This window comes from Vidua macroura, chromosome 1 (genome assembly GCF_024509145.1).
Source record: "Vidua macroura isolate BioBank_ID:100142 chromosome 1, ASM2450914v1, whole genome shotgun sequence".
Lineage (NCBI taxonomy): Eukaryota > Metazoa > Chordata > Aves > Passeriformes > Viduidae > Vidua > Vidua macroura.
In genome coordinates this window covers 74,171,077-74,195,976 of record NC_071571.1, presented here as the reverse complement: position 1 = coordinate 74,195,976, position 24,900 = coordinate 74,171,077, and positions in this window count along the sequence as shown.

Here is a 24,900-nt window from a genome sequence, read left to right as displayed (position 1 = left end):
AAATATAAAAAAAAAGACTTTTGGATTTTCAGCAATTACACAGTGATGCTGTTCTAAGGTCTAGGTACTGAAATATGACTTCAGCTTCAGATGCAACCAGAAAATGCTGTGGGTCTCCTTTAGTATTGGTGTCTACAACAAGTATGTGCATGACATGATGCTTCTGATATCCTTCATATGGCTTGTTTGTAGCTACACATGGCTTTTCCAATCCTGAAAACAGTTTGCAGGAAAGTTAACTGCTTTATTTATCATTTAATTCCAATGAAGATTTTATTTAATTTTTCAAAATTTTCAGTAAAATCCTTTGATGAACCTTTGATCCACTCCAAGTATTTATGTTGCTGTCATGACATAACATGCTTGACAAGCTTAAGCAAAAACTTCCTATAATTCATTCAAAATCACACCTGCAATTCTGACTAAACTGGTATTTTAAAGTCAGGGCAAAAAACAAAAGTATTTGAGAAACAGTTAAACATACTGCATTTAGATACAGTGTTAGGTAAGTTGCTATCCAGAGGATATATACTATTTATGGTTTGTATAATCAATAAAATAAAGCTTTTCTGGATACTCCTTGTCAGATTCACACATTACCCCCAGAATGACCTTCATTAATATCTACCATGTCAGAAGGGGAAAAATCTTTGGTTTTGTGCTGTTTATAGTATAATATGTCAATCAGTTTCATGGACTGAAAGTGATAGAGTGGCTGTATTCATCATGCTGGTTTGACAAAATCACAGAATGCAAACAAATTTCAATTTTGTGACTTAACTATGATGAAATTTATTTTCTTAATGAAGTTCATTGGACAGCTGATTACATATATTGCAGCAAAAGATTGTTCCACGTACATGTAGATGTGCTTTGACCACTAAATTAAGTAGGAGGTTTGACAGAGGACATCTCAGCCAGGAAGAGTGATGGGCTCTCATTAGTCACTATTGAGATGGCTGATTTTTCAAACCCAGCATGTTATAATAGTTTTTTAAGACATCATCTGGACATGGTCTTGATGTCGGCTAGCAAAGACTCACCATTTATCACAGGTTGGAGAGCAAGGCTGGCAAGGACCCAGGGGAGATACAGTCAATGAGCCATAGCCCAAGACTACTGAGAAGGAGGAAGTGGATGAAGATACTTTTAGAATAAGCTGATTAGCAGCTTCTTCTGTGGCCTGTGTATATTATATATTGGACTTTAAGTAACAGTTCTTGTCAAATTTATAGACTTTCCCTCTTTCATCACAGTTCTACAACCAAAAAGTTGCAGAGACTTTTTTGCAGAGTTGCAAATATCTGTATAGAAAAATAATTTTTTAACCTTTAATCCCTAAAGCAATCTCCTTGAAAAAGTCTGAACCTCAGCCACCTACTAACCACTCAGAAGAGCTGGAAGGGTTCAGTGTGATGTTCACTCTGAATTCTGTATTATTGTATTTAAATTGCTTACCAGTTTTCTGAAATAAGATTGCATATGCCTACCTGGGCTGTGATTAGTGATGATTTCAAAAAAAGATTAAGGGACTAAAATCAGCATTAAGGATGGAAATAGAAGGCTAATGCTGTGTAGCTAACAGAGAAAGCAAACATCATCAGGCATCTTGAAGAAAGAACTTCTATCACAGAAAATTAGAGATATTTTCCAGTAATTCAAGACTTTTATTTTTTTTAATTTTAGATTTTTATTTTGAATAATCCACTCCATATAACCCTTCACAGCAAATATCATGTACTTCTTAGTTCCCTGTATGCTTCTTATCAGCTGAACCAGATTACAAAATATATTGATCTCTGAATTTTCTTCAAATATTGGCAATCAAATAAGAACATTTTTTTAACTCTTATATTAAAATCCAGAAAAGTATATAAGCATGCAACATATTTTCATGCAGTGATACTGTTTGAGCAGAAGGCTGCAGTAGAAGATCAGGTTGAAGTGCCCCAGGAGATGCACAGGTTTTGTTTATGGATTTTTCTTCTTCATCTTTGCCAGTAAGATTAACAGCTACCAGAAATATTTACAAAGAGCTTTGGTAGCACAGAAGCTCTTCTCACAGAATCCCATCATTAATTGCAGATAGGATGATAATCTGCATCATAATGAAATTTTACCAAGATGCAGTATAAAGAAAAATATTTAATTTGTTCAGACAGATGTATTCTGTCTAACTTGGTGATTGAAAAAAATTAATCATGCATAATGTCTATATTAAAAAATATTTATATGCAAAATATGTGTAGAATAAAAGTATAGCATAATGTTAACTTGAAAATTCAGTTAATGATTAGCCCTCATTAGAACAATTAGCTGAGAATAAAGAGCTGCAGAAGACAGCTTTTACTAAACAACTTTCCAAAAAAAGGAAAAAAATTTAGAAAAAATATTTATAGTAGGTGAAATTTTTAGTAATCATTTTATGTTTGAGAAAATGAGTGTTTTCCTGAAATAACAACCAGGTCCTGCTTATTTTGTTTCCCCTGTTCATTTTATGTAATGCACACATTTGCCATAGACCAGAATAGTTGCACTTCACTTGTATTTGTGTGGAAGTACAACTCCTATGACAAGAACAATTTAAAGATCTTTCTTAAGAAGGATAATGAACTAATTACAGCATTACTGCTAATAAAACCAATCCTTTCTTCTTCAGTTTCACCTCTCATCAGATTATCTCAAAGATATTCTGAACCATTAACTGTGTGGGGCAGTCAATTTTATGCACTTTATATGGGAAATTATGCAGCTGAGAGGGATTAACCAAGTCTTTGATGGGCACACAGTGGGTAAGTAGCAGAACAGTTGTATTAATTGCAGTATGTTGCTCTCTTCCCTGAAAATTTCCGCAGTGCCAGGTTCTATACAGAAATAAAGGCTGGTTTAGGAAGTTCAGAAAGATACAATATATCATGATGGAGTGGAGATCCTCAGCTGGCTTTTACTGAGCTGGAAGGTGTGCAGATACTTGTTACCACCTTCAAGCAGGTAAAGGTCAGGGCAATATCTGCTTAGCAAATTAGGAGCTACTCTACTTTCTTACCAGAATCAGGGGTTCTGGCATCAGCTGAAGCATTTCCAGTATTGCATTAGCTTTTAAAAACTATAATTTTTAAAGCTGATATATGTAGGGTGGATGTGGCCTCATTCTGAGTACTGTGTACAGCTCTGAGTCCTCAGAATTTTAAAAAGGCTGTTAAAGTACTTGAATGCATCCAGAGGAGGAAAACAGACCTGGTGAAAAAGCTGAAACAAATATTCTCTGAGGACTGTCTGAGCACTTTGTGCTGGTCTATTTGTAAAGAAGGAGGCTAAGTGGCAACTTCATTGTCCTCTACAGCTTCCTGAGAAGGGTAAGTTGAGACGGAGGTGCTGACCTCTTCTCCCTGTTAACCAGTGACAGGACGTGTAGAAACGGTTCAAAATTGCAGAAGGGAAAGGTCAGAATTGACATTAAGAAGTATTTCTTTGCCAAGGGGATGGTCAACCAGTAGAAAAGGCTTCCCAGACTTTTGGTCAGTTCTGAAGAGTTTAGGCAGTTGGATTAGATGATCATTGTAGGTTCCTTCCAACTCAACAGTTCTTTCTAGTCTAGTCTAGCCTAGCCTAGCCTAGTCTAGTCTAATCTAGTCTAGTCTGTTCGAATGTTGCACATTATCGAGATGTTTCACTTAGCAAACATATCATATAAAAAATACACTTAAATATTTTTCAGTGCTTAGTTAAAAAAATAATCAATGCAGTATTTTCCCTGCAAATATTTTCTTTTAGAAAATAAAGAATTTTAAAAGTGAAGTTGCTTTACCAGAACAAGCTAATTTTGATGGAGGCTTCTAACGCATGCTAAGCTGATTTTTTTATCCTTTCCACACTTTCAAAATTTTCCTGGTCTAAGCTACAGACCTCTGAGCAGCTCGCCTCACTGACAATGAAGGAGGATGCATGAGAGATCCTAGAAAGAAATTGATGTTTTTAAATTTCTCTTGCTTAGGAAGTTACTGTATATAATTTTTTTGTTCTAACTTTGAACAAATACCAAACATAGTCCTTCAAGAAAAAAAAAAAAAACAAAAAACAAAAAACAAACAAAACAGCTGTTCTAAGTATTATGAATACTTTTAAATGACAGAAGAGTCCAAAAACCTATGGCGGGGTTTCTTGCTTGTTTGCTTCCTTATAGCTCCCATATTTGCATTATTTGGAAAAAAACAAGGAAAAAAAAAAAAAGGAAAAAAAAAAAGAGCAAACAGAATAACAGGGATTATTAGGAATGCAGTGGAGCATAAACCAGCATAAACTACCACTATAAACCCATCATGTGGTCATATCATGGATATTGAGCGCAGGACTGGCTCCCCTGGCACAGGAAGGATGTAGCTGCACTGGAGCAGAACAGAGGAGAGCAACTGTACTGGTTTATGTACAATTGCAAAGAGGAGAACTCTAACAGGACAAAGGGCAGCCAAGGAGGCATATTATTTTATTAAGAGAATTCTAACTGACTTGGAAAAAGTGAATATCAAATTATTTTTCACAGCTAGTTTCTGGAGCAACAAGTAGTGAGTATAAGATTGCATAAAGGTACTTTGTCCACAAAGAAATGTACATTTTAATTTTTAAGTCATCTTTACATGGTATTTCAAGTGTTTCAGGGTTGATTAGACTAACTTTTGGAAGAAAACTCCACTGAGAAGCATTAAATACAAAGGCAACTTTTGTGGCTATGGATCACAAAATACCTTGAGTCAAAGACAGTGCAAAACTGTGTAAGTGTTTAGGAAACACTACTCCACACAATGCTACTGCTCTACACTGTAAAGGCAACTGCTTAGGGATTTAGTCCAGTTCAGCCATTTTTAAACTTGTACTGTCATATGAACAGAGAATTATGAACAAGTGCTTAGGGCAACAGTTTTAAGACCCAAGGTCTCCTGAACATATTCCTTATCTGCATATCCAGATTTCCTCTCAGACTGAGCAACCTAGTTGTCCACTGTCTACATGTGTCCTCCAGCCATAAAATAAGTATTTGTTCTGCATCATAAGCCTTTAAAATATAAAATACATTTAAATATAAAAATAAATTTTAAAATACATTTAAAATATAAAATACATTTATATTGTGGATAACTCTCATGATACAGAACCTTACAGGTCTCAAAAAATCCCAACTTAAGAGGAAAAAAATCTCATGTAAAGTATTCAAGTCTACATAATCCTGTAATTTATAAAATTTGGACAGTAAGAACTTAGTTAGATACCTAAGCAATAGCACATACTTCATTTTACTTCTACATTTAGATTCCATCTTTCTTTCTGTCACTTGAGGAAACAGTAAAGCATTTCATGGTACTTCTTTAACAGGGACAAAAGAAATAGGAAAAAAGAAGTGTTTTCTCTGACATTCCTGCCTCTACCTCCTGTGTTTCCAATGCAATACTGTTAGGACTAGCACACATGGGAAGAATTAAAATTAACAGAACAGCTGCTTGCACTCACTCCAGTACATAAGCTGTCATTTATTTCACAATCCCAATAAGTCTAGCAGTATAACAAATATGCTCTCGCTGTGGTTTTTTTCATCCTTCCTCTCCACCTGTTTGTTATGCTTTTGATTCTGGCTTGCCTTTCTCTAATTAGGTTGCAAGTTCCCTGAGAAATCTTCCTACAATATCCAACCTAGGCCTCCTCAAGGGCACATTTCCTTCATAGAATATTGCTTCCTGTGTCCATAACTTCTGTTCTAAATGGGTGACAGAGTCAAATGTAAACCAGCAGCAGCTGCTGAAGACCGTCAGCCCCTAAATATTTGTTACTCGACAATGAAGTGGGATTTCTGTCCAGAATAAAGAAGGGTGTGAGGAGCTCTGTAGATTTTGATGAAATATTTGAGCCCAGGGTGTCATACAAAGGTGCAAAGATAATGTTGCTATTCAACAATGGACTGTTAAGGTTCACAGATTTTAACAGGTCTCAGCAGGCTAGGTTCTTCTTAGAATGCAGAGAAAGATATGAAAAATAATTAAAGCTTGAAATACAAAATATTTTAGTCATCATTTTGACAATGTCTTTTGGTTTATTTCCCTCACTGTTTCTGAGAAATTGCCAAGGGAAAAACAGTTTGGTGGTATACTAGAGGTAAAGATGAAAACAACGGTCCTATTTAAGGCAAAGTAAGGTGAAATTAACTGGATTTGTGGTGGAAAAATAAAAGCTGTTGCTATGAAGAAAAATATACAAGAAAGTGCAGGAAACAAAATAAAAAGCAAATCTCCATTTGTGTCTATGATGCTCACAGCTGTTTGTAACCTTGTTGCTTTTGAGAGGCAGCCACCAGCCTCTTCTCACTTCTACAGCCATAAGTAAAATTATATCCATGTCAGGTTGATTGTGATGGAACGTGTAGCTGTTTTGCTGGTCACTGCTCACAGTAATTTTGACTGAATATATTAGATGCAATTAAACAGAAGACAAATGAATAGGATTGGAAAGAAGGAAAATATGGGAAGGTTGAAAAAACACTGGAATTAGACAGGAGAGATTCCATGTTCAACTTATGGATGTGAGACTTAGCTAGCATAATTTCAGCATATCAGCCAGACCCTTCCTTGTGATTTATCTAATGATTCTTCCTGGAATGGTATACAGAAGGTGTGATCCCTCATTTGATTCCCTGGAGGGAGGTGGATGTGACAGCTGGGATTTGAAAGCTTATTTACCATTGTTTTTAAGAAGCTTTTTTACTGGTATCAATTTCAAACTAGAGGTATACAAATTGCCAGAGGATTTTTTTCTTTATTAGTTAAGTCTATATCTGGGACATAAACCATGGCCTGTTGATTTCCATCTTCACACTTGTTTTTTTTTATTATGATTGTAATTTTAGTTATTTTTGCTTAGATTCATTTATTTTCACCTGTTTAATTTTTCCTTTTTTAAATGCAGGATTTTAGAAACCCAGTTGGAGCTTTTTTATTTGGAGAGCTTGTAACATAGGCAGATGCACAGTATTACAAGGAGTAAAAAAGATGGAATAAAAGAAAGAAAAAAGAAACACGAAGTTGATAGAAGAAGAGTAGGGACTAATAAATGTCTATTGCATATTCTACTTCTAGAAAAATCTGAGTTTGAAACAGTAAGCTACTGCTTTGGTTCAAAACCTCTCCCTTAATTCTTTTCAAGCACCAGCAGGCTGGAGAATAACATCTGTTAAGCTTTTTTTTTCCTGGAGTTCTGTGAAACTACTGACCATTATCTCTGATACCTTTGCCAGGAAAATTGTTAGAAACTATAATAAGAAACAGAATTCAGTGTATGGATACTATACACTGAGAATCAGTCAACATGTTTTTTGTAAGACACATCAAAGACATCAAAGACCTGATGGGAGTTCCTTGAAAAACCTAGTACATGAATAAGGGAAAGGCTCTTGCTACAGTCTACTCAGACTTCCAAGTAGTTTTCAACATGATTTATCATCAATAATTCTTGAAGAAGCAAAATGGCTAAGGAATAACAAGATTTCACAGGGATTAAATAGGTTGAAAGATAAAAGTCACAGAAAAAATTATAATTTTTCATGACACAGGAAAGACATTGGTGGAATCACATGAGATGTGCTCAGTATTAAGTTCCTAACTGATATGGAATAATCAGGGAAGTAGCAAAGGCTGTAAGCATATAACACCAATCACGATAGAGCAGGCAAATGCTGATTGCAAAGAATTGCAATAGTGACTTTCATGGTACTTTATAGACAAAAATAGGAAGTCAAAGTTCAGTATTGATACAGTGCAACACACTGGAGAAAAAAAAAGTGAAACCCAATCTCAGTCTGATATGTGCAATGATGTGATCAAAGTTTCTGGAATATCAGGCAAGAAAATGTTCTTTGAGCTGTACAAATGACTAGAAAACCTAAGTTCAGTATTGGTGAAAATATGTAATGTTACAAGCTTTTAGAAAAAAAATAGGAAAATGAAGAGAAAATATAATTTTACCACTGTGCAGATCCATCATACATCAAATCTTGAAAATTGTGTGTGGTGTTAGTCCTCTCAGAGGACAAATGGACAGCAATGATGAGAAAAGTTATTAACAGTTCATATAAAGAAAAACTGGATACATGGGGCTTCTTGAGCCTGCAAGATACAGGACTGAGTGAGAAATTGTGTAGGAATACCAAATTATAAATAGAGAGGTTGAATATAAATGGGGTGTTCACTGTGTTTCCAAACACAGGTATTAGGAGTCAGCACACATAATGGGCACACAGTCCAAAACAAGGGGAAGTCAATATACATTTAGGATGTGGAACTCAGTCCCAGATCATGTAGTAGAAGTTGACAGTATGGGTTCAAAACTGGACTAGACAAACTAACAGAAATAAAAATCACATAGGACTCTTGACTACAGAGGTTAAACATATAAAAACATCTGAGACCTTACTAGAATATGAAAGATTACTTAAAAGAAATATATATATAAATATATATATATATATATATATATATATATATGAACCTTCTAGTGGCCACTATTAAAAGCAGGATATGAAGAGATGGAGCTGTGCTCTGCCTCACTATGGCTTCCTGCTTTCTCAACCTTTGCCTGCACTATCGACTAAAGATTGATAAAAGTGTTCAGCAAGACTCCAGGAACAGTATTACACTGAGCAAGATTGTTTCAGAGACTTACACTGCAGTTTGCTCTTCTTACTACAAGGATAACTTCATATAGTTGGATGAGAACATGCCCTCTCTTATCTAGGTTGGTAAAGGCTACACAATGATGAATGAAAGGCATGCAGAAGACATCAACAGGTCCTGAGAAGCAATTTCAAAAGCATTTATCCACCATGTTCAGCATCAATGGTTGTGCTGTCATTCACTTTTTGCTGGCTATAATATGATAATGGATACTAATATGTGGATGTTATTATTATTCCAAGAAGTATATCTATAAAAAATATCCCAAAGATTTTTTTTCTAGATATGCGTACATTTTTTTGCTACTTGGTTCAGTTCTCAAAATGTTCTTGATCTGTTCAGTAAGCATTCCACCTGCTTACTGTTTTCCCTAACTGCCAAGTCAAGGCATTTAATACAAAGAAATTTCCTAATTTTCCCATTCACATTTCCCCCCTTTAAAACTTTGCCTTCAAACCCACTCAGGGCCCACGTGAAATATGGATTTTGAATCATAAAACCCAGAAGATAGAGAATATCCATTAGTATCTGTAGTTGTAGCACTTCAATAAAGGTCTTTTTTGAAATTTAGCTTATGTAAAGACATCTCATAGATGGCAAACATCTTATAAATTAGGCATGTTTCTATAGAAAAGATTTTATATGAATACAAAAGGATTTATAATATCTTCAACTTACATGAACAACATTTCTCTTTATCACATTGTAAGTATTGGTTCAATGCACATGGTTGATTGTATGAAGTTAACTATCTTTTATTGTCACTTGTGATAGAGTAAGTGTCCTGAATGATCAACTTACTGTGCTGTAAGCATGTCATTACAGCTATATTTATAAAGACTTATTCTAGAAAAAAAAAATTGATACAGATTTTATAGTGCTCTGCTATATGTATTTCTGGTTTGTTTTTAAAGCAAGATCATTTCTCCTATATTGGGAGATCGAAAAAATAAATTATTTAGCATATAATTTTTTACTACCAATCTATCCACTGTGCAGAGCTGTAAATGTTTTTTGTAAGTAATCACCAATGCAGCAATTATTCAGGAGACAAATAGTCAATATTTTTAAAATGAAGGCACACAGAGTTATTAAGTGAATTTATCTTTACCCTAAAAATCCACAAAAAGAAAATATGTTTAGAGGTGCATAAAGAAATTTATAGAGTATATATATATATATATATATATATATATATAGTATCTTTTAAAAATCTCTGAGACATCAACATAATCTAAGAAAGAAATGAGTGCTGCTGTTCTGCTATTAATATAAATAATTCTGCCTTTTTATACTTGTAATTACATTTCAGTACAAATAAAATTTGTATAGAAAACCTCAAGTACACAGTGAACTTTATATGTACAGAGCTACAAATCATTTTAATCTCTTAAGTGTCAGAAAATCACTGAACATTGTAAATAAAAACCAAAAATGCTTGTTTCTAGTCCATACATATTCATTTTTAACTTGGATATCCAGAAGCAAGAAAATAAGACTGACTTTTGTGAAACTCAAGAAACATATGAGCATAGTTTTATGACTTTGAAAATACTGCAAAACTCAAGAATGGCTTATCCTAAATCTTAGACTGTCAATGTGTAAATGACTCCATAAAGTAAAGCTTTCCTGCAGGTTGGTTCTACATACAGCATTCAATTCTCGCAATTCTTTAGTCATTTTTATGGCTACATATCCTTGGAATATCAGGAAATTTTTTTCAGTTTTTAGTTAACTATGTACAACTAATAGATAGTATTGAACACTGAAATATTCATTGGTTAGGTCATGAGACATTTGTTTGAAGCACTATTTCACCATTGATATCCCTGGTCTGGTTTTGAAACTGCATTTGTGTTTTCCTGCTACAGCATAAGAGCTATGATAAACTAGTGTTCAGAAATTCAAATTATCCAGTAGGATCTACTAGCATAGAAAGTCTTGGTTTGTAAATGTTTTCAAAGTAAGGAAATCAATGAAAGACAAACACCACTCCATTACAAAACAGTAAGAAAACTGAGGAATCATTCTTTCACATGGAATTGGAAGATGTGCAGACTGAAATTCTCAAGTTTTAGTGACTCACCCTGAAAAAGATGAGAGGTATTCAAAATGCAGATGAAACAACACTACTAGTGTCATGGTTTGACACTGGCGCAATGCCAGCGCCCCCATGAAAATACACCTTCCCCAAATAAATGCTGTGAGATGTTATCAGGAACAGAGCAGAGCAGGCCCAAGCTTAATAACAAAGGGAAAAAAAAAAACTTTATTAAACTACTACTACACAAGACACACAGACTAAATCCAGGATGAAGACCTTTTAAAACACACACCCCTCCACCTCCCAATTTCCAAAACACCCACCATGAAACATCACCCGGGATTCCTGATCAAATTACCACCCTTCAGATGATCAATACTCAGTCTATCAAGGGAGAGAGAAGTCTCTCTTGCACCACAGACCCCCCAGGAAACACAGTTGCCACCTCCTGTGTTTCCCTGTCACACATGGCAACCGCCCGGAGAAAATATGCCAGTGTGACACTCTCCTTTCCATGTCACAGTGCTCTCACCACCGTGCATGGACAGACTGCTCATAGGGCTCCTTTAAGGATGCTTTGCCACGGACCCAAAGATACAACAGTTCAGCTTCTCATCTTGGGACTACAGTCCCCCCCATTTTCCCCTGGGGCCAAGGGTCCAAGAACAGAGATCATCTTCTTCCTGAAGACAGAGGGCATCACCATTCCCTCCTCAGCTTCCTTCTGTTCTTGCCATTCCTGTGCTGTTAGAAGCTGAAGCAGGTCTCCTTGGGTCACCACTGCATCCCCCTAAAATGCAGTCTCTATTGCAGGAGATTTTGGTTCAGTCTATGGCTAACAAGAAAAGTCCAGCCAAAAGCTACTTCATCATCTCCTCCCCTATTTCTTCTTCTAACATCTCAGGTCCTGGACTGTCTCTCTTCCACTACAAATCAAGGAGGAGTAATATTTTACAAATCCCTCATTTCCTGGAAAGGGTTAAAAGTTCAGACTCCCTGGACGGCTGAAATCTCGGTCCAGCACCCCGTCTCCCACGCTGGGCATCATCCCCCCTCCTTTCTCCTTCTCCTCTGCCGGCAAATTTCCAGGTGCCGTCAGGCTCTCTGTCACTTTCCCTCTGTGGGGGGGGGGGGGGGGACAAAGGCACCTCCACTTCTCTCCACCCTTCCGTCCAGGAGCTGGCTCGGTTCCAGACCTTCAGCCCCTCGGCCTACCTGGACCAAGGCTGCGTGGCTTCCCCTCCCCCACCCAACCCATGGCTGGGCAGGGGAGAGTCTGCACTCTCTGACGACCGGAACCAAAGAGACAGTTCCCCTGGGAGTTCTTGCTTTTAATCCCCTGTGTTCTCAGAGGCGTGTCCGTACTTTCAGTGGTCACTCCAGGTGCCAATATCCAAACCTGACCACGGATTGGTTTGACCCAACTTCCTGGAAAAAAAATTCACTTCCATGTCAAACCACGACAACTAGTAATTTTTATGAAGGAAACTGAACACCAATATCATGTTTACATACCTTCCAGATAAATTAAGGAAAGACCAAGATATTACAATGTGCAGAAGCCAGGATGGAGAGTGACAATTTTATCTCTTCAATAGATAAACACAAAACACAAAAAAGGCAATGCTAAGTCTCAAAACTTTTCTCTCTTACAGGAAAGAAAAAACAAGTTCTTATAGTATCCTACTGAAGGGAACACTGACCAAATTTGATATCGCAACAGCCTCCAAGTAAAAGAAAAGCCCATAAATCTGCCTATACTCTTATATGAGCTCAGAAAAAAACACTTCTACAGCTTCTTTGTTTTGTTAATACACAACCAATTGGACCTGTGAAAGCATGTATTACAAGGAAAAATTACTCAGTCTATAATCCTAATAATAGTAATCACCAGATTTTCCAGGAAAACAAATGCAATGAAAAATTAATATATTCTTTCTCTGATCACTGAGCAAATTACAGTAAATGGAAAATCATTTCAGATTAATAGTAATTTTACAGAAACAAAATGCTGTTCCAGATCTACACTTTTTCTCCCTATTCAATATTTCTCTTCTCTGAAAAGGAAAACAAACAAACAAAAAGGACAGTAATATATAAGAGTTTAGCTATAATAAGTTCCACATTCTTATAGATTAAGTATTGTTCAGTAGAGGCTCGATTACAACAAGGCATCCTGCTTTGCTGGAGGCTCTATATGTTCCCAATATAAATCTTTACACTTTGCAAGGTGAGTATAAGAGGTACGAGTTCTGCAAGGCCTATGCGCGAGCAAAAATGTACAACCACAAACAACACGCTCTAAGAATTTCCAAGCTATTAAAATTTCTTTTTCTGTGCAAATTCAGCATAGCTAAATCTTTGTAGTGTTCCTGACTGTAAGACCATTATGCGCAGAGCAATAGAGACCCACACAACAGCTTACATGAGCAATCTTCATGACTTCTGCTGTGCTGTACAAATCCTCTATCTCTGGGATAAGCCTTTTAGAACTTGCTGCCTTGGTGTTCAGTGTAAAATGGACAGTTGTGATTATGTCCTGATGTTGACAACTGTGGGGTTTTTTTAACCATTACAAACTAAGAAAAGGAATTTGAAAGAATACTAGTGAGAGCTGTCTCAGGAAGGCTACTGTCCACAGGGTCCTTCATTCTGCCTTCTCCCAGCAGCTGATTTAATTTGCACTAACAAGAAAAACCTGTTATTTCATCTCTGTGAGAGAGAATTTCTAGATCAAGCACAGAAATGGTTGGTAGGGCCTTACTCTGCTTCCCTCAGCTGCTGAAACTAATAAAGGAAAGATCCAGGTCTACAGGGAAGTTATTTCATTATCTAGAATGAAATAATTTCATTATCTAGAATGAACTTTTACCAGCAGGAAATGAAGGAACATGACTTTTCTCACCCTGAAGCTGAAGTGCTGTGCATTTGGAAGAAAAGGGTGTAGCCACAAATAAAGTGCCAACTGTTAGTACATTGAAATTTGCTGTACAGTCCAAACGTGGACAGCATTGAGTGCATGTGGTGTAGTGGACTCCTGCAAGCAAACATGCATAGATAAATGTTCAGAAACTTTGGAAATTGTAACTTTTCCCAGTATTCTTAGGTAAAACCCAACTGATTAATATCTATCTTCTGAGCATTCTCTTTAGATTTCTTGTTTCCAATGTAAATATATCATCTATGTTAAGCAATGGATATAGGCAGAAAAACTCCACACACAAGGGAAAAAACTTTAACCCAAAACAAAACCAACCCCACAGACTTTTGTCTATCTGCTGCTATAGTAACAAGCAGGCTGTCTTTGAAAAGCAACATTTGACAACATAACAAATTCATATGTGAGTCATTCGCTGTTACATCCTCCATTATGAAGAGGTTGTAACACATTTAAGAGCCCGTAAAAATCAAGAGAGCCTGAGAAACCTTCAGCTAATGTTAGTCACCTGCCTCAGTCATTATTTTATAAAGACACAAATATCTCAGTAAGGCAAATTTCTCTTTGATCACACCTGCAGTTGCTGTTCCTGGTATTGCTGAGCAGATCTCAACACATTATTCTTACACTCACACATCCTTGTGTGTTTGAAAGGAGGGCACTTGGCAACACCTTTGTCCTACTTTGCTCTGCTTCATTTATTTTTTGATCTGAAATTCCTCTGGCCATGCTTATTAGTGCCAGTCAGTGTAGCCCCATTATTTCAAAGGAACTGCCAGCTACACCACAAACAAAGCCTTTCCTGATACAGAAACTGACTTCTTCTAGTCAAGCTTGATTTTATTTCATTAATGTGCTTGTTCATGTTCTGCCTAGATATCTATCTGCAAACTTAGCTCTCAGAAAGAGCTATTTTTATCCCTAAAACTTGGGCTCTCAAATAATACACTCACTCATCCAGACTTTGGCATCTCAATGGGTAGGCAGAGATATGAGTTCACATAACTCATTTTTTATTGAATTTGGTTGAAGATATCTAGTGAGACAGCTGCATAGCTTCCTGCCTTTATCATTGTACATCTCCAGAAGGGTTGTGGTTTTGTTTTAGTTTTTTTTTTTGTTTGTTTGTTTTGGTTTTTTTTTTTGTTTTTCTTTTTTTGTTTGTTTTTTTTTTGTTTTGTTTTGTTTTTGTTTTTTTTTGTTTTGTTTTATTTGGCAAGGAAAATAATGAAAAGAAACAATAATTTGTATCTGTCATAACATTTCAGAAGCTTGTTTTTTTTCTGCACCCCTCATCCTGTAGAATGATCCATTCTTATACTTCAGAATAACTTCTATTCTATATAGGAAATCAGGATACCAAAGGAGAGCATTAGACTGCTTATCAGGAGATAGGTTTAAATGCAGTCTAAACACAAATGAAAACTTGATTTTTTTTCCAGTTACTATTTAATCTAGGTCTCTGTGGCCTTTGGCAAGGACAAAACAGCTAGGAGATATCTTCTGCCCTTTAGCCACTTGACATTAAGATGCAGACAAAATAAAAACCAAGGCCCAAGATCATGGGGGAAATTTTGTCTTAGAGATTGGTAAATAAGATTAAAGTTTTACTCAGTCCAAAATGTCAAGAAGCCTTATTTCTTATCATGGTGAAAAAAAAAAAATACAAGAAAAACACTTTGAGTCAAATAGAACATTTTGTTTCATTTTGACCTATTGAGAAAAAGAATGTGATTGTATAACCTGAGCTGATAGTCCCCTCTTTGCTGGCTGATTCTTTCATCCATCCATAGAATCACAGCTTGAGTTGAAAAAGTGCAAGGGGAATTTTGAGTCCTACTGAAGCAGAATATTATCTGAAAAGGTACAGTGTATGATATTTCATCTAGCAAGGATCCATTTTCCTATTAAGTGGAATAGTGCTTATTTTAATAATGAACAATGGCCATGCTCTGACCCAAATAAGAACAAGTAAATTGTCAGAGAGAAATGCCTGGCCTCTTAGAAAAATTTCAGATGTAAGATTGCATATAAAAGTTCATCTCTTCTGTTAAAAATCAGTTCTATGTAAGGTTCATCCTTACATTAAGACAAAACATAATGAAATCTCAGGGATGCCTACATCCCACATGTCTTGCATTCATGCTCCTGTGACTACCAACATTTAGCTGGTTCAGTTACCTATCTAGATAAAAAGTCATGCAAAGGACAGAAAGACTGAGGAAGAAAACAAAGCAAAGCCAAAACCTATTCCTTCAAGCCTGGCTGTTAGCTATTAATCAGGTCATTAGCTTGTAAGGGTTGATAAAGGCAACAGAGATATTTACTCCATATCATTGGAGAAGAATTTTGTATCCCATTGTGCCTTATTTTACTTTTTATTTTAAATCAATCAATTGGCCAGCTAATAAATGCTGTCCCTTTCTGACTGGAATGATTGCAAGGAACAATACCATCCATATAAAAAAACTTGATATATTCCAAAGAATTACATCTCTCAGTGTAATGCAAGTCACACTTAGATTTTTCCTCCAAGCCTACTGCCAGCAGTGTATTGCTATTTGTTCCTGGACTTCAGACATGTTTTATTCTAATAATGTTTCTAACTAGCTGTTGTTAGAAAAGGAGTTTGCAAATAAAACTAGTTCACAAAAGAATGAATCTCAGTAATGAAATACCGTATTTATATAATCCATTTTTCATTTAAAGAAATTGAATGGATTCTGTAATACTTAGAAGCTAGACATATGCAGGGGAATAGATACTGTAATCACTCATTAATTTTGAATAAATATTTGAGTTACAATATTGAACTGGTTGGTATTTTAATTGCAATTGATTGATTTTATTTCTTCAGATCACAAGCTTGTTGCATTTAATTCTATAAAGTCCCGCATGAATGCACTAGTATATTTTTACTTGCATTTTTTTATTGCTTCCTTCCTACATAGGAGGAGGAAAAAGGAGAGAAAAAAGTAGAAAAAGAACAAAAAGGCTGCAAACTGAGATTAAAGCAGGAATAGGAAAAAAGAGTAGACAGAATGTGAAATGGTAAAACAATGTGAAAATAATAAAAATAGTGGTAAGAATAATACCTTACCTTAAAAGATAACAAAGAGCAAAATCGTAGGGGGAAAAAAGATAGATGACTCTAAGGAAAAAACATTCCTATTTCACGACAGATTTCGTACATTCAAACAGTCAGGTGTGTTCTGTAGTGATATAACTGTACGAAAGATTTGTCTCTATTCTTTCCCACCTCCCTCCAAAGCACAAGTGCACTTTAAGCAAGGAAAGAGCTACTGATGTTCAAGTCCTTCTATATCCAGTTAGAATGGGACAATATATGCAAATACTGTGCTAGGTTGTAAGACAAACCTCTGTGCAAGTGTTTTATTTTTTTTCCCTTTGGAGCAGTAATTATTATATAGGTTTACCTGAAGCTCAAATTCCAAAAAATCTGGGAGTATAATAAACCTCTTACAGAACTCCTGTAAGAGTTGTAGATGATAAGTTGTCCAGTGATAATTCTCCTTTCTGCCACCTTTCAGCCTTTCTTCCTGCTTGTTACTCCCCTTCTGTTTCTCTGAGAATCATTTCCTATTCATACTTATTGGCAAGCTACTAATAGCAATGTATTTTGATGAAACTACAAGTTTTGGATGAAAAAGCAAAATTACTTGGAACTGTTTTGACTAACCTCTTCTGAGGCCAGGGTCATTATGACTGAAGGTCCCCTGAGGGCCACAGATATTAATGCCCTGGCTGCTCTTTGGAGACTCTTGTGATTTTCAGAAAGATGATTAGCAGTGACCAGAAAAGACAAAGGTTGTTTTACCTGATTGCAAGGAGCAATAGGAATTCCTTGTTGTGGAAGTAATTTATTTCCAAATTTATTTCCAAAAGGGAAAGATTTATTTTCTTTGTGTATTGACAACTAATATTGCTGCCTTGTAAAATCTGGAAGCTTTTGGTTGTGATACTGATAGGATTTAAACATTGGGAAAAAGACTCAGCTCCCACTAGGTGAAATGTCTGCCTTTTTCTTCCAATTCTACCACTATTTTCAGAGACTGTGGCAGCTCTTACATTGAGAAGAATCCCTTGAGATTATTTGGATTCTGAAAACAAGTTCCCTCATGAAATGTGCAAACATTTAATTCTCTGTTTGCAAAACAGAAGGACAAAAGGGACTAACTAACCTCTTGTCTTTCAGAAATAATAGGATACAAATATTTATACACACATACAGTCTCTGAAAAGTTCACCTGAATGCCACTGAAACATTAAGCATAACCAATTTTCTGCTTTCCTTATATCTGGAACAAATTTGTTTATTCCGTGCATAATTCCAAAGAGATCTTCACATGGTGATGCTCTCTGCATATCATATACCAGCCTAGTGTTCTGCTCACCTTGGCAGAACTCCTTACTTCGCTGTGTCCAATGCTACCATTTATTAGAAGTATGCAAATGATTGCATAGCTAATGCTGAATATGAACCATAGAACCTTTCTGAAACCTCAGTTTAAGTGTATTGCTGTCTCACTGTAGTTCAACTTCTCTGAAAGCTTACCAGGTCTGTGGAAAGGTGTCAGGCTTCTTTCAACGTGACATTTTGCTTACACTGAAAATGTGTAGTTCCCTGGAATAAGAAAGGAAAGGAGTGGGAGAAGAGATAGTCAGCATAAGTTCCAATGCATTCCCTAGTGACACCTGAATGTTCCTTAAAAAACCTAAAAGAGAGTGGGTCATTAAAATTTTAGGTTAACCAGAAAAATTGTTCTGTTTCATAAAGTTATCATGAAATAATCCGAATGAATTCTCCTATTTGAAGTCTCTGAGCTTTACTGACAAGGATGGACTGAAAGAAACATTCATCAGGTAATTATATGCAGTAAAATTTAACTAATTCCAATATAAATATGAAAAATAAACACTATTTCACTTTTGTTATATGACTAAGTTTTTTTAATGCTATGGAAGAATTTTTTCTCACAGAGATAATTGTTGCGATAATCAATTAAAATATATTAATTTATATTATATTAATAGTTCCATTTTTTTAGTATAAAGTTATGCATGTATACATTCACAGATCTATTTAAAAATCCCTATAAGCAAACATTTAAAGAAGGGAAGGAAGGGGAGAGAGAAGTGAGGGATATTGATATCATGGATTATTTGTTTATATAAATATTTTTTAAAATAATTTGTCTGCATAAAAAACATGACCCAGTTTGGGCTGTTCTACATATAAACTCTTCAGAAAAAAGTGTAATATCTGTAGTGGAGTATTAATGCCTGTTCCATTTTTATTTGCAACATACTTTTGTTTGATTTTATAACTAGACTAAAAATCTAGAATTTGCAATTTCACAATAAATTGAATATGAAATAATATTTAAGACTATTCAGTATACTAATAACACTATCAGTGTAATAAAACAAATATGACACAGTCAAAGAGGATTATTTTCTGTTCATCATATTGCAAAATAGGCAAAGATAATTCCTGGTCACTTAATGATTTTCTTTTCCCCTATGGTCTATTAGTATTGCAGGATTTCTGAGACAGGGGAAAAATTATGCATGTTAGTTCCACAGCACATCTCAGAGGAAAGGTTTTCTCATTACTTTGCTGAAATAATTTCTTGCCTATCAACCAATTCTTTGCTAAAGCATATAGTGTGCCACCATCTCACTTTAGCTTTAATTGTACTCATGGGAGAGTACATATTAGTGTCACCAAGTTTAATAAGGTACCTCTGATATCCTCTAGCTGCCTTTCCTTCTACCAGTGCTTCCTCTGCTTTTCACTCAGGCAGGATAAAATGAGTTTCATTGAGATTAGTATTTTAAACATAATGAAAAATCCACGTAGCCTAACAGGAAGGTGCAAACGTGCAACTAAGTTGTTGTAGTATATGGGTTACTCACAGGCTAAGTAGAAAGTGATAATGTTGTTTCCTGAATTATCCCTTTCTTATACAGGGCTCTTCCCTGCAGGGCTAACTTCAGTTTGGGCAAGAAACAAATATGGACTAAGTATTATCTTACAGTAAACTGTTTCTTCATAAACTGCAGTCCTGTTTATTTACTTTAATGAAGAGGAACTATATGGATGAAAGAGTATGACTCTTCCAGCACTCAGAAGTGCACTACCTTGGCACTATAATGAAAACAGTAAATCTAAATTTAGTACCATGACTTCCTTGACAAGAATAAAACAACCAAAAAACCCCAAACAAACAAACCAAAACAAAACAAAGCAAAAAACAAAATGAAAAAAAACAAAACCAACCAAACAAAAAGAAAAAAAAAAAGGGGGAGGGAAAGAAAAAATCCCCAATGTCTACAGCACTACTTATAACACTTACATCATTAGAGAATTACTCCCTAATATATTCTTAGCTCACCACAGTGCAAAAAGTAGGCTACAAAGACATGCATTTTCAATCTTTATTTTCTCCAGGAGCAGAAAAGAAGAAACTTTTTCCTTAACTGCGAGAGGTATTTCTGAGCAGCAAGATCTCCCCTTCCATCTTGCTTCTGAAGCTAGGCCTTAAACACCTGCAAAACTCTATCATGATTGATCAGGCCTCTTTATAAAATAGTTCCAATTTCAGACTTCAGAGACGTGGGGTCAACATTTTTATTCTGTCAGAGATCTGAGCTCATCTCCCCATTCTTGATGATTTGGATTAAGGTCAATTTATAAAAAGCAAAGACAGTGACCGTGAATAAAGCTGGTCTTAATGAAGCTGGAGCACTTACTGAAGCTACCCTTCCTCATTTCAGAAACCATTTTTAAGCTAAAACTCCCATCCTTGCTCCCTGCTGGCATCATAGTCAGTCTTGTGCTGGACTATTTACCTTGCTGATCCAGAGCCAGTCCTGCACATTGAGGACCTTGTTACTCTGGATTTGCCAGCTGATCACTGCACAGTGGTTAACCTTTGTTGCTGTTTGTAGATCTAATCTCAACCTGATGACTCAGTTTTCTGTCTTGACCTAGATTATATCTTGTTCCTATGGACCCTTCTGTCTTGCTCAGGCAGGGTAGGATGGGACCCTTGCTGGTGCCACCACTGCTGGTTCTGCTGATGGCACCACTCCTGGCTCCCCTTCCTTTAGGGAACTATTTGCCCTTGCTGTTACCAATATGGCCTATACTCTATTTGAGATTACACACATTTCACACAAACACCACCACCATCCCCCTCCAAAACTACTTATGCATAAAGATATAAAACACTTTGGACCAAGATTGTTTCACTTTGTTTCAGAAAACCTCAAGCAATAGAGACAATATTCTGATCTTATTTTTAGCCTTGCTTTAGCTCAGTGGCGTGTTAGTATTCTCTTTAAAATAGATTCTCTTTCATCCAAAGCTGATAAAAGTTCTACAGTTCTAAATGTTTTTCTTAAAAGTCTTTGGAGACATTAGGTCTAGTATAGCACACATTGAGTGAGTACCCTATCAGGTGAAACATGAAAAACTATGATAATAGTGGGACAAGGAAACAACATCTTTCTTTCATATATATATATTTTTTTTTTCAGTGTGCATTTGAACTGCCCATGCAATTACATAAATTTAAATTTTAGGGAATGAAATATCTTGTGAAATTCCTCTTTTACATGGAAAAACAATTGAGAACTATTATTAAGAAATATTCTATACAAAATGGTAAGTCATTTGTAGTGTACATTCAAAAATTTGGAACTAGGAATTAAATTGATCATAAAACTGAAACAAAATAGTCTAGATTTCACTGCTTCCTCGACAGAATGGTATCTCCCAACATCAATATTAGCATTAGCTGTTGCAAGTATTGAACAATTATTTATATTTAATACAACAATTTCATTAATGCCTTAACTATAGTTAGGAAACAATACAGTATTTCCCTTTCAGCTGTGTAACAATGAATTTCTCTCAGAAATATAGCTACTCTGTGGCTCAAGGCATCATTAACCTTTGAGATGAAATCTGGACATTTCAACTGAATTTTAATTGCTTTCTCAACAAGAAATATTGAGATGTGGAGAACTATGAGTTAGTCTTTAAGAAAGAAGATACCTACAGCCTTGCTGAGACAAACAAATATCCCACGAGTTATTATAAGTCGTAGTATGACATTTTTCTGGTACCTGTGAAGCAGTCATCTTGCTGCTTCATAGTCTTTACTGACTATGTCAGCAAAGTCCCCAACTTTCTGCCTATAAATTATGACAGAAATATTTTCTGATCTTTTCCAAATAACATGCTTTCTTACTTCAGGCAGTCACGAGAAAGTGGAAACCTGTGAAAACTATAGTAAATGTCAATGCTTGCTGTTTCTTCACTATCCCAATAAATCTCTTTTTCTCCTCACACAAATCAAAAGGCTTTTTAGGGTGTGTACTCATAATGGAATGTTTTCAGCACTGACACTTTCACAGTCACAATCTGCCTTGAATGTGTAACTTGACAGAACTGAAAATTGGAGAAGAAATACTTAGGTTTAATATAAGACCATGACAGGCTGTGAACTATGAATCTTGGCAAATTTGGACAACAGTTCCCTGATGATGGGTTATATTTAGCTATCAATCAGTCTCTTGCAAAATTTATTGATTAAAATGATCTTTAGATAAAATGACTATATATATATAGTATAAACTTTAGCATGAGGCTCTTCAGGCAGGTAGAATAATACAGTTATTTTGCAATTATATATTGAAAAAAAATTGTAGCAGTTCAGTGCCAGTTTAAATATTTTCTAAATGGAAGTTTAGTGATTTTTATTTTAAAGGTAATGCATAAATGGAAACTATATTTATCTGAGCTGAAGTATGCAGAGCTTGATCTGTAAAAAAACCAGAATGTCTGAGCTCTTTTCTGAAGGCCATGAATTTTACTCATGTAGCTTGTTTTAGATACCTAGGAGGGTCCTGGGGGAGTAGAGAGCTAAAGCACATCCACTTCCTTGCATTCCAAGCATGTTCCTAAGTTGGAAGTACCAGTCTAGGAACTAAGCACTCATCACTCCTGACTTCTTAAAAAAATGTTTTAATTCAAGCTCTCTGTTGACAGCCTCATATTATTTTTGTCTCTGAAATCCAAAGAATCCCTTTTGTCTTTCCAAAACTACATCATAAGTTGTGGAACTCTCAGTATTTTCTCAACAACCCATGAGAAGTACTAGCAGTGTAAAAAGAACTTTTCAGAGGCTTAACACTTCAAAACCTATCTGATAAGTACATTCACAGACAGATTCAAGGCTTGCAAGAAAGACCTGGCTTCATACCAAGTCCCAAGACCTAAAAGCGTGCACTGAATTCTTTCAATAAACTTTACCAGTGTCCATGACACTTTACTATGTCCATGACAAATACATACAATTTATATAAAGACTATTGCATATTTCAAAATATTTTTGTTCCTCAAATTTCTAAGAATGTTTTCTTATTAGCATAGCAAGTACACAAGCAAAGAACTGAAATCATATAATGTTTTAAGTGGCAAAATTTTACAGCGTTACATGCCATGTGTTTTCAGTCACACCACTGTAGAAAGCTATTTTTTATATTTCTTTTTTTTTTTTTTTTTAATGAAAGAACAGTATTTCTTTAGGTAAAATCTACATTTGATGATTAATTTTATATGAGTAAAGACTTATAAATCTTATATTAGTGAAGACTACTCTGAACAGATTTGATCCAGTCAATGTCTTCCCTTTATTTGTAAAACATGTGACCTGAATAAGCACTGTCTTACACAAAGAATCAGCAAATTACCCTAATCCCGACAAATTCAATGTACTGCCTATTCTCTTGGATCAGTGAAAATTAAATTACTTGACTTCTTTAACAGGGAGCAGTATTTTTAGAATGTTCTCTGTGCAGGTGTCACAATTCAACTGAAAGACACCTACCACTGTTCTTAGGATTTTAAGGAAAAAAAAAAACCACAAAAGGGAAAAATTGAGAAGTAATTTTGGTTTTGATCAGATTTTGTTCTTCAGTGAAGAAAAGTTTTTAAAGTAATTTCCTTACCTATACTCCTGTATTTTAAAGTGAAACTTACAAAAAGCCAAAAAGAAAAAAATCAACTTTATTTTTTCTGAGACCTGAGGCTTGTTTTAACTGTGTATTTTTGTAGTCCCTCATAACTTTCTTTTTTTCAGTTAATTTACTGTTTACTAGGGGAAAAATGTTACCCTACTTGTCATCAGGAAGAACAAGTTAAAAAAGGAAGATTGTTTTCTCAGCTTGATCAGTTCATTTCTTCTCCTGTAGCTATGCAAAACAAAGAGGACAGAATGGGACAAGAACTTGTGGCTAAGGATCACTGAGTTTACATAGTTAAAGAAGCATTCTAGGAAGTTCTGTCTGAATCAGCCAAACTGCTCCTTCCCTGCATAAGGGTATTTAATTTCCTCATTATATACCAAGGTTGTATTTTGGGACTTTTCACCTCTTCTCTGTCATGACACATTTCTATTCCTCAATGGATGCAGCTTCCTGTTTTTACTGACCTTGCATAAAAACTTTTTCTCATTGGTGGTACATTCAAGCACACAGCCTGTTTTGTGAGTACTCTCACAGTGAAGTATTCTGTTCTTCTGTCCATGCTCATTACAATTTTCTGTGTTCTTCCAGGAAATGCAGTGGACCTGGTAGTTTGAGTGAATCCTGCACAATACTGAATGGTCTATGGCTCCAGAATGTTTTTACAGGTCCATCAATCACATTTATGTTTTTTTTTTTCCCTAGAACTATAATTGTTTTCCAAAGGAAAATAATTACTAGTCCTGAAGAAACTGTGAAGCAAATAAATTACCTCCATTCCAGAAGCAGTTGTATCACTTTAACTGTATTAATAGCATCAAGAAATGCAATTTATACAATTCTAGTGTACAAACAGATAATTAGGGACCTATGATAAAAGGGTTTAAGGATCAGCCGCAACATGTTTTATCATTACATTTTAGTTTTAGTCATGGAATCTCATTTTCTTCCCCAGTAACCTTCAAGGTGAATAGTATTAAAATACTTTATACAAATATCCCAAACAACACAGCCAACAGGCCCTTTAGTGCTAAAGAAATGTATTGTTATTGACCCTTTGAAAATGCCTGAAGTTTTTAAAAGCCCACTGTAATGACAATTATGATCATGTCAATCACTGAATTATGGTGATCAGGATCTGACTAGCA